Genomic DNA, 8,934 nt, shown 5'->3' with positions numbered 1-8,934 from the left:
TAGCTAATGCTTATTTTACCTACTCTATGACCTTACTGAGCAAGGGCTTTTACTTCACCACCATGCTCTGCATGGACAGCTCTGAGGACACGGTGGAGCACACAGCCGTGTTGTCGTCGAGGCAATAGGCAGCGGCGACCTTTCGCGTCCTTCCTTCCCTGGTTCAAGCCATGGTCTGGAGCTAGAGGGAATGGGAAGCCGTCGCCTTCTTCTGCGAAGCAGTCCTGCTCGAGAAGGAGACGGCGAAGCGACTGCGAGTAGCACCTCTCATCCCAGCCGCTGTAGTGGACCAGGAAGACACCACGAGCGCCAAGGGTCGAGAGACGACTCCCGGCCACCGTAGGCGACGGTCTGTGGGCGGTGAGTCTGCATAGACAACAGACCCGTGTCAGCGGCGCGCGTTGTTCCACGGGCTGCTCAGGGAAATGTCCGCAAACCCAGTGGGGCCCAGCAGGGCCAAGGCCTGCCGGGGCCGCGGGATTGTTCGAAAGAGTTACCGCGGCCCTGGTCCATAAAACGCCTACTAAAAAACATGGGTTGTAGACAGAAAGAGTCTGTCATTTGATGATTTACCATAAAAAAGGGCTGTCACTTCAATGAAAAATATATTTTTTTTACGGTAATTCTTAGCGTTTATCCCGTCTTGTGACGGGGTCGGCTTTCCGTAGATTTTCATGTCTTTCATTACGACACTCAACCACCACGGTATCGGCCATTGCGCCTTTGACTGGGTATATTGAGATTGAGTATCACATTCACACTGCCGATGTCCTCACGTGCCACTCCTTTTTACATGTCCGTACCATCGCAGCCGTTGCATTTTGTCGGCGACATTGCGTACGGATGGTACTGACATGTTTTTTGTTACGGCCCACGTCACAAAAAAGGTTTAACACCTTATACTTTGCATATTTATTTAGGTTTGCTTTAAGACTACCCAATCTTATTGTTATAATATCACATTTTAAAAAAATTACAAAAATTACCGTTTTACCGGTTTACCGGTAAAAATATTTTTATTACCGAATTTTTACCGGTAATTTTTGTTTAACCGAAATTGCATGCCCTAGTACATACCTACTCGTTTATAGGCGATATTTGCAGCTACGTATATTTTTATTCAACTGAGAAACTATTAATTTACAGGACCGCTCCATGAATTTAAAACACAGTTTCATCAATTAATTTATTTTTTCAAAATATACATACATCAAAAACTATCTGCAATCGATCTATAAGGGACTACCTGTATAAATTTAAAGACATACTTCCCAGGGTACAAGATTTATAGCGATTTCGCTAATACACTTAAGGGACTCTAAAAAGTAGGGTTCCGCAATGAACGGCCTAATAAAGAAACATGTAAACATTAAGTGGAACTAGCATAGGGTTGCCAGATATTTGGTAAAAATATTTAAACTTAAAATAAAATTTCTCTTTTTTCGTAATAATTTGTAGATATTTTTTGATAACTGTTATTGGAGTTTTGAAAAACTTAATTAAGTTATTGTTTTAAGGTGAGCTACCACTAAAAATGTGTGCCCATAAGTAATAATTTGGCGGACATTTTAAAAATGTTTGCATGAGATTTGTCACTGTTTGCTAGAGCGAGTAGACCAGAAGAAACATTTGTGTGTATCACAGTGCAGCGCAATTGTAGAGTCTCACCGCTAGGTAGGTATTTTTTTATTCCTTCTTATTATTTTCCTACGTGTTAGAAGTCAAATACAACAATAAATATATTATCAAACTCTCAAATAAAAGCAATGTTGCTTGTAAGCCTGTCAGATGTACAGTTTATATTAAATTTTATACATACAGGTTTCATTTAATGGGTATATTGTCAACAAATATGGCTCCATAGCCTTTTGCATTTAAAATATTCTGAATAAATAATAACGTAATTCAGAGCAACCGCGGAGCCTTGCAAATTATCGCGTCACTGTAATTTTATGCATTTATTTATAAATAACGCACACGTTGTATTTATCATATTAATACTGAAATTTATTGTAAAATAAATTGGAATGACATGGATTTAACTACCATTTTAAAATAAAACTATAAATAAATGTAAACTAATTAAGTAATTTAAAAACACATGCTGTCCTGTAATCTTACTGATGAAACCTGTTTAAAAATAACTAGCTAGTCTTAAAGGTATTTTAACGTCATTAAAATGATTACCTACACAGTTTTTTCGCACATTCAAATCAAAGAATTTAAAACCTAAATAAAAAATACAATAAAAAAAACTACTAAAACACTTTTTAACCCTAACCTGGCAACACCAAAGTTGAACACTTGCAACGGGCTCAGTAAACTGTGCCACATAAATAACTTGTTCAAGGCTTATTAGATTTATTTGGCTACCTTCCGTCTTGTGCCGAACACAAATCAGCGGTTCCTGTTTCAATGTTCAATTTAAATTACTATTGGAAACCGTGTTTGTAAGTTTCGGTAGCCTATTTTGTTTTGTTGTGGTCACCCAAAGTAGTAGTTTAAACCTCTTTGAGTAAGGTTTATACAAGTATGGATGGCGCAATATATCTTCTTCCATATCTTCCTATGTGATTTAATGTGACGTTATTTCACAAAGAAAAAACTGAATCTAAAAAAAGAAAAGTAGTAAAAACCCCGTAACATATGAGACTTTGTCTAAAATAACATAAAAATACAATATACACTATGTGTATATGATAGTCAATCCGTGTAAAATACTGGTACTCAGGTGCATACGGTTAGACTGGAAGCCGACCCCAACATAGTTGGGAAAAATAGGTTAGGCATATAGCACACTCTATAATAATAGGGGTTAAAGTATGAAATTGCCGATTTGTACTGAAAATCTAAATTGTAATTTTTTTTAATTTTTAACAAACTTATTTAATCAAAATAGTTGCCATTATTATCTATACATTGCGGCCATCTAATAAGAAGGTCATTTATGCCGTTACGATAGAACTCTGAGGATCTAGACTGCACAAACTGTGTGAAAGAATTTTGATCTGCCTCCTGGAAAGAAACTTCTTGTGACGCAGATAATTGTCCAAATCACAAAAAAAAATGGTCGTCCGTTAGAGCAAGGTCTGGCGAATATGGAGGAAGACGAATAGTTTCCAACTGCAGTTCCTGAAGAGTTAAAACGGTTTCTTTTGCTGTATGAGGCCTCGCGTTGTCATGGAGCAATAACGGTGAAGGTCGATTCATGAGTCGTGGCTGTTTTACTGCTAATTTTTTCAACATTATTCGTCTTCGGCTGGGTATCTGGGTAGTTTGACTAGGATCGGCGTTCACCGTATCTCTTAATTTCTCGTTAATCACCTGTCAGGCGGTCTTTTTCATGGCTCGTTCTTCAAGTCGAAGTTTCCACCACGAAAGCGTTTAATCCAAAATCGCACGGTGCGTTCATTAGCAGACACCTCTTCAAATGCAGCATTGATATTGCGGGCTGTTTCTGCCGTTTACTTCCGCGTCGGAATTCATATTCAAAAATTACTCAAATTTTCGCAGTGTCCATCTTTCTTGTTTAAGTTGAATAACAAAAACAATTGAACATCGATAATCAAATGTTTCACATTTTTAAAAAGAAGAACATTACAGAAACCACGTGAAAAAAGTTTCATTCGAAAACCTCAAACCATGAAGACTCTATGGCAATTCAAAAACCTACTAGAATAAAACGGCAATTTCATACTTTAACCCCTAATAAGTAGATCTTTAGTCAACTATTATAGTAAAATACTTTCAAGAAAAATACCAAAACAGTATCTTGAATTCAGAGAATCTTAACGCCATTCTCGATCATCGATTCCATATTCGATCTATCTATAATCCTGCTTAGTACAGATAGGAATTTCACATTACTTGTAAGGAGCTGATATCTATCTCTAGTAAGGAAATCAACAGATAGATAGAATATTGGGACCGACAGTAAGATAATTAGCCTACAACATGTTTAGTATTACATACTACAAGTGATTGATATGTACCCTGTGACGTCAGGACTCAACTCACCCATTTGTACTCCACTAGAAGTAGCGACGCCAAATTCGGTTCAGTATATTTCGTTTTATAGTTCGAGTTAGTAATCTGTCATTTTAAAGATTCCTAGATATTTAATTTTCCTGTGATGTACTTCTACCGATGTTGACTAACAACCCGATTCTGATTAGAAATATTTTTTTTGTGAGTGGGTTTCTTAATACTGCCTATATCTACTTTTGCTGCAAAAGTATCAAGTCCATCATCAAATATAAATTAGATCTCGAAATTAAGTTTAACATTTCTAATTTTATTTCCGTGTATTTGCAAACCACACACAATAGAAGCTAAAGGCAGCATTGACCCGGTACTAATTCAGATGCACGGTAGTACCCGGGTGTAATCGCAGCGCCAACATTCTACCAGGAATAATCACTATGCAACGATGCAGTGCAACCATGGACAATAAAATTACGAACAGAGATGCCATAACGGAAAATCTTCTAAGAAAGTTGCGCGCTAAAATGTCGTGTGCCTTTTTTGGAAACAATTTTTACGTGGGTGTTAAAATGGGTATTCGCCCATTTTTTGTTAAACTTAAAATCTTTGACAAACCTTCGATGTGACAAATAAACTGTTACCTAGTCCACTGGTAACTGAGCGTTTTGATCACGCCCACCGTGCGTCAAAAATCAAATAAAAAAAAACATTTATTAAAACATGGCTACAAAACAGCACTTTTTGAACGTCAGGAATTTACAAAGTCTGTCTGTAGGTTAGACCGTATTTGACCTAGAAGAATGCGCCTGACCTACCTTCCTTATGGTATCTCCACTATCTTTCCTTTCTCCGTGAGTGCAATGTTCAGTCCCAGCCGCGGGGCCTGAACTATTTGCTTACCCTTTGTTCAAGAACCAATGGCTACAATTTAAAGGTATGCCCTTTCAAATCAAATAACTTTATTTTCAGGCTGCATTAGACCTTAAACCATACTCAGAGACATTTAACGGGTACTTAAGCCATTCCTTGGTGAAGGATTTCTATGACAATCCGTCACTAAGGAGTGACTTCATCATCATCATAATCTCAGCCATGGGACGTCCACTGCTGAACATAGGCCTCGCCCTTAGATCTCCACAGATACCTGTAGGAGTGACTTAAGTAATCATTAAATGTGCCTGAGTGTGGGGGAAAGACTAACATACATATGTTTTATACAAAATTGTTCGTATATAAAAACTTAAATCTATGTTAGTAACACTTCACTATGCACTATGTCACTGTGCGGTCCAATGGCACTTGTCCGCGGAAGCGACGGAACACCACTGCCTGTGGCCAGAAGTTCTCATCCAACACGAGGTGCAGGCAACACCACAGATTATATAATAGTTAGCAACACGTCGGTACTCGCACCACGAACGCGTTGAAGTTAGCGTTATGGCCTTTTTAACCGACTCCGTAAATGGAGATTCTTTGTGGCTATTATTCTCTTATGTTTGTACTAAGTTCCTCCCGCGGTTTCACCTGTGTCCCGAAGAAACTATTTCCTGCACATGAACGAATGATATGGCCAAGTTTTATCACAATAAATAAAGTAGTTTTTACGTGGTAGGTATAGGAAGAAGCATTCATAGATACATACAAACTTACGCGCGTTTGCAATATTAATAGAATATAATATTTTTTATCCGAATAACATAATTTTGCTATAGAAGTCGCTGGCAAAAAGAACACAGGACCACTCAAGACCGATTTCTGAAACGTTTTCAATCTTCAATTTATAGCAATAAGGTTGAAAATACCAAATCAAAAAGTCTCAAGAACCGAGACGAGAAAGCAGAGATGGCATTTGTTAAATAAACAAATTCCATACTATATTAGCTGAAAGCAAGTTGTATCTCACGGTTATTTCAATAAAGTGAATTTTGTAAGAATACCGGGATAGCATGGACATAAGAGTTATTTTTATATGAATACTTACTGTAAGAATTTTATGCAATATGGCGATTTTTTTAATAGAAAGGGAGACGTTTTTGTGCTTTCATGACTATCATTTAAACTAGTAATTTCAACACATTGTTTACGATTGGACAGAAAACTTTTTATCCAGTCTAGAGCTACACCTCTGATGCCATATTTTTCACATTTGTAGAGCAGGTTCTCATGATCTACAAAATCAAAAGCCTTACTCATGTCGAAAAATATAGCTACTACCGGAATTTTCTCATCAATGTATTCAGTTATATTTTTAATAAGGGAAAATGTTGCTAGGGAAGTTGATTTATTATGCTGAAAACCATTCTGTTCTTTCTTAATAATACGAGTATTATGCTTATTTAGGAATTCAAATAATATGTTGTACACAATTCTTTCTAAAATTGTTGATATTATTGGCACAAGAGTAATCGGACGATAGTTATTAGGTTTATTTCTATTTATTTTTAAACAATGGCTTGACAATGGATTGCTTTAGTTTATCAGGGAATATTCCTTGAACTAAAGAATTTGTTATTATATGGTCAAGGACCGGAGCAATGATAGGAGCACATGCTTTGATCATTTCTGTAGTAATACTGTCATACCCTACAGCTTTAGTGTTGTTTAACGCTTTAATAATATTTATTATTTCTGTTTCTGAAGTTGGTTTTAAAAATATTGATTTATCATTAGGTTCTATTGTTATTTTATGAGATTGCTCTCTAGCTAAATATTCCCAATACTTACATTGATAAAGAAGTCATTAAATAATGATGCTATTTGAGTTGGATCGTAAATAGTGTTTTTGTCTTTTTGAATTGATTTTATACCTACTGTTGACCGAATTGATACTATTCTTTTTATCTTTTATAACATCCCAAGTGGCCTTTCCTTTATTTTTAGCTCTATAAAGTAGTTTTCTATTTATATTTCTTTTTGACCATGTGATGCATTTCTTTAGCACTTTTTCGTAAGTATTGTATAGATTAAGTATATCATGTTTCTTATACTTATACTATTTAAACCTTAATTGTCTTTTTATTGCACTAGATTTCCTCAGTCCTTTAGTGATCCATGAAGGAGATTTACTATTAGAAGTCATTTTACATTTATAGTAAGGAAAGCATAATTCATAGTACAATAAAAGGTCTTCATGAAATTTATTAAATGATATATTTACATCTGATTCGGAGTAGACTTCCTGCCATGATAGTTGTGAGATACAGTAAAGAAATTTTTCAATATTATCCTTGCTGAAATCAAGTTTATTCAGATACCAAAAACTCGAAATGATATCGCATTTTCCTGGAAATTCTAACATTTGCAGTGTCATGATCAGATAGATAGAACCGATGAATTGTTCCATGAGCCTCTTGGACACTTGCTATAAGGTCTAGGACAAAATAACTGTGGTTATTTTGTCGTGTTGGCTCGTTTATATGTAAATTTAAAAAGGTTTCTTTTACATAGTTCTATGCAGTAATGTTAAGGGTTATTACACTTGACTAAATTCAGACAAATGTAATCGCATTTAGGAAGGTAGTTTTCATAAAATAATTTAGCAACCTAATTAGACAAATTTAATTAGGCCACTGAATTTAGTCAAGTGTAATAAGCCCTTTGCGCAGAAGTAAACGAAAATCAAACGAAACAAACGAAAATCTGAAATGCCCCCAAAATACTCAATTCAAGCAAAAATCTCTGAATCCATTTGCAGAATCTAGTCTCCAATAGGATGCAACTCCTATTGAACTTCCGTCTTCCACTCTTCGAATGATGAGGTGGTTCAATCAGTCCTCGGTGCAGCTGCTATAAAATGCAGTCGGCTATCTGTCAGTGAGTGCAAGCAAACTTGCTTACGTTCCGAATCGGTAATGGAAACCTACTTGTATTGTTGGAAAATATGTATGTCCTACGTGGGTGCTACGCTGTGTTATAGATTTTTTTTACATGCTTATATTAGCTTCACTTGTAACTATGTATGTAAGAAAATCTTGGAATCTTAATCCTAATCCCGGTCATCGATTAGGATGAAATTTTGCACTCGCTCTGAGTTCTGATGACAACACATGACTAGCTAAGAAACGTCATTACAAATCCAATATGGCGGCCTCCCCAAGATGACGGACTGGCTGTTTGAAATCTTCTCCATGATATTGGTATCAAATGAAACTGTGCTACTTATAGGTTAAATTTTTTGTTTTTACTACTTCTGGATATGCTACATACTTCGGATTTATTTATTTTAGACTTTTTTGGCATTTAGATATCTGTTTCTGTTAAGGTTTCATTAATTTTAATAGTTTAAAAAAATTAAAATAGATATTCATTTACCGCAACTAAAACCTGCATAATTTACATGCATTTTTACTTTTCTCTTCAAAATTAAACTACTCTAAATTGGCAGTCGTCAAAAAATGTAGCATCCAATAGCATCATATAGCTCCCGATGACACGTAGGACACAGGCACTACAGACTACGTTAACTTGACAAGCTACCTCTACAAGACCAGACAGACTCAAAGCTATTGTATCTAGCACGGATTGATCCCGAGGGAACGGTCATCGCTTTGAAATTAGGAACTACATAACTTATGGCCGGGTCCTTCGAAAGGGATGCTAGCTTTTTTGTAATTTTACTAACTAAACTAGCGAAATCGGCGATTTGACAACTTGAAAATGGTTCGGTTAACGTTGAAGTAAAATGAAGCTTAAAAAATCTGTTTAGTCGTTCTTATTTCTTCATAAATGAAATGAAAGTCTGTTTTTTTTAAGATCATATTTATTCATTAACTTCACACACGGCAGACTAAACAGTCTAATTTTTGTAAGTAAAAAAAATCATAGTTTTCATTCAGTCTAACACTGGTCAAATACTTGACCGTTGTTATGTGCTTATTACTATTCATCTTCAGACTGATTTACGAGTCCAAACAAACTATCGGCCGACTAAGTCTGTAGCGTGTGTATCTC

This window comes from Helicoverpa armigera, chromosome 25 (assembly GCF_030705265.1).
Source record: "Helicoverpa armigera isolate CAAS_96S chromosome 25, ASM3070526v1, whole genome shotgun sequence".
Taxonomy (NCBI): Eukaryota; Metazoa; Arthropoda; class Insecta; order Lepidoptera; family Noctuidae; genus Helicoverpa; species Helicoverpa armigera.
Note: the sequence above shows the minus strand (reverse complement) of the source record.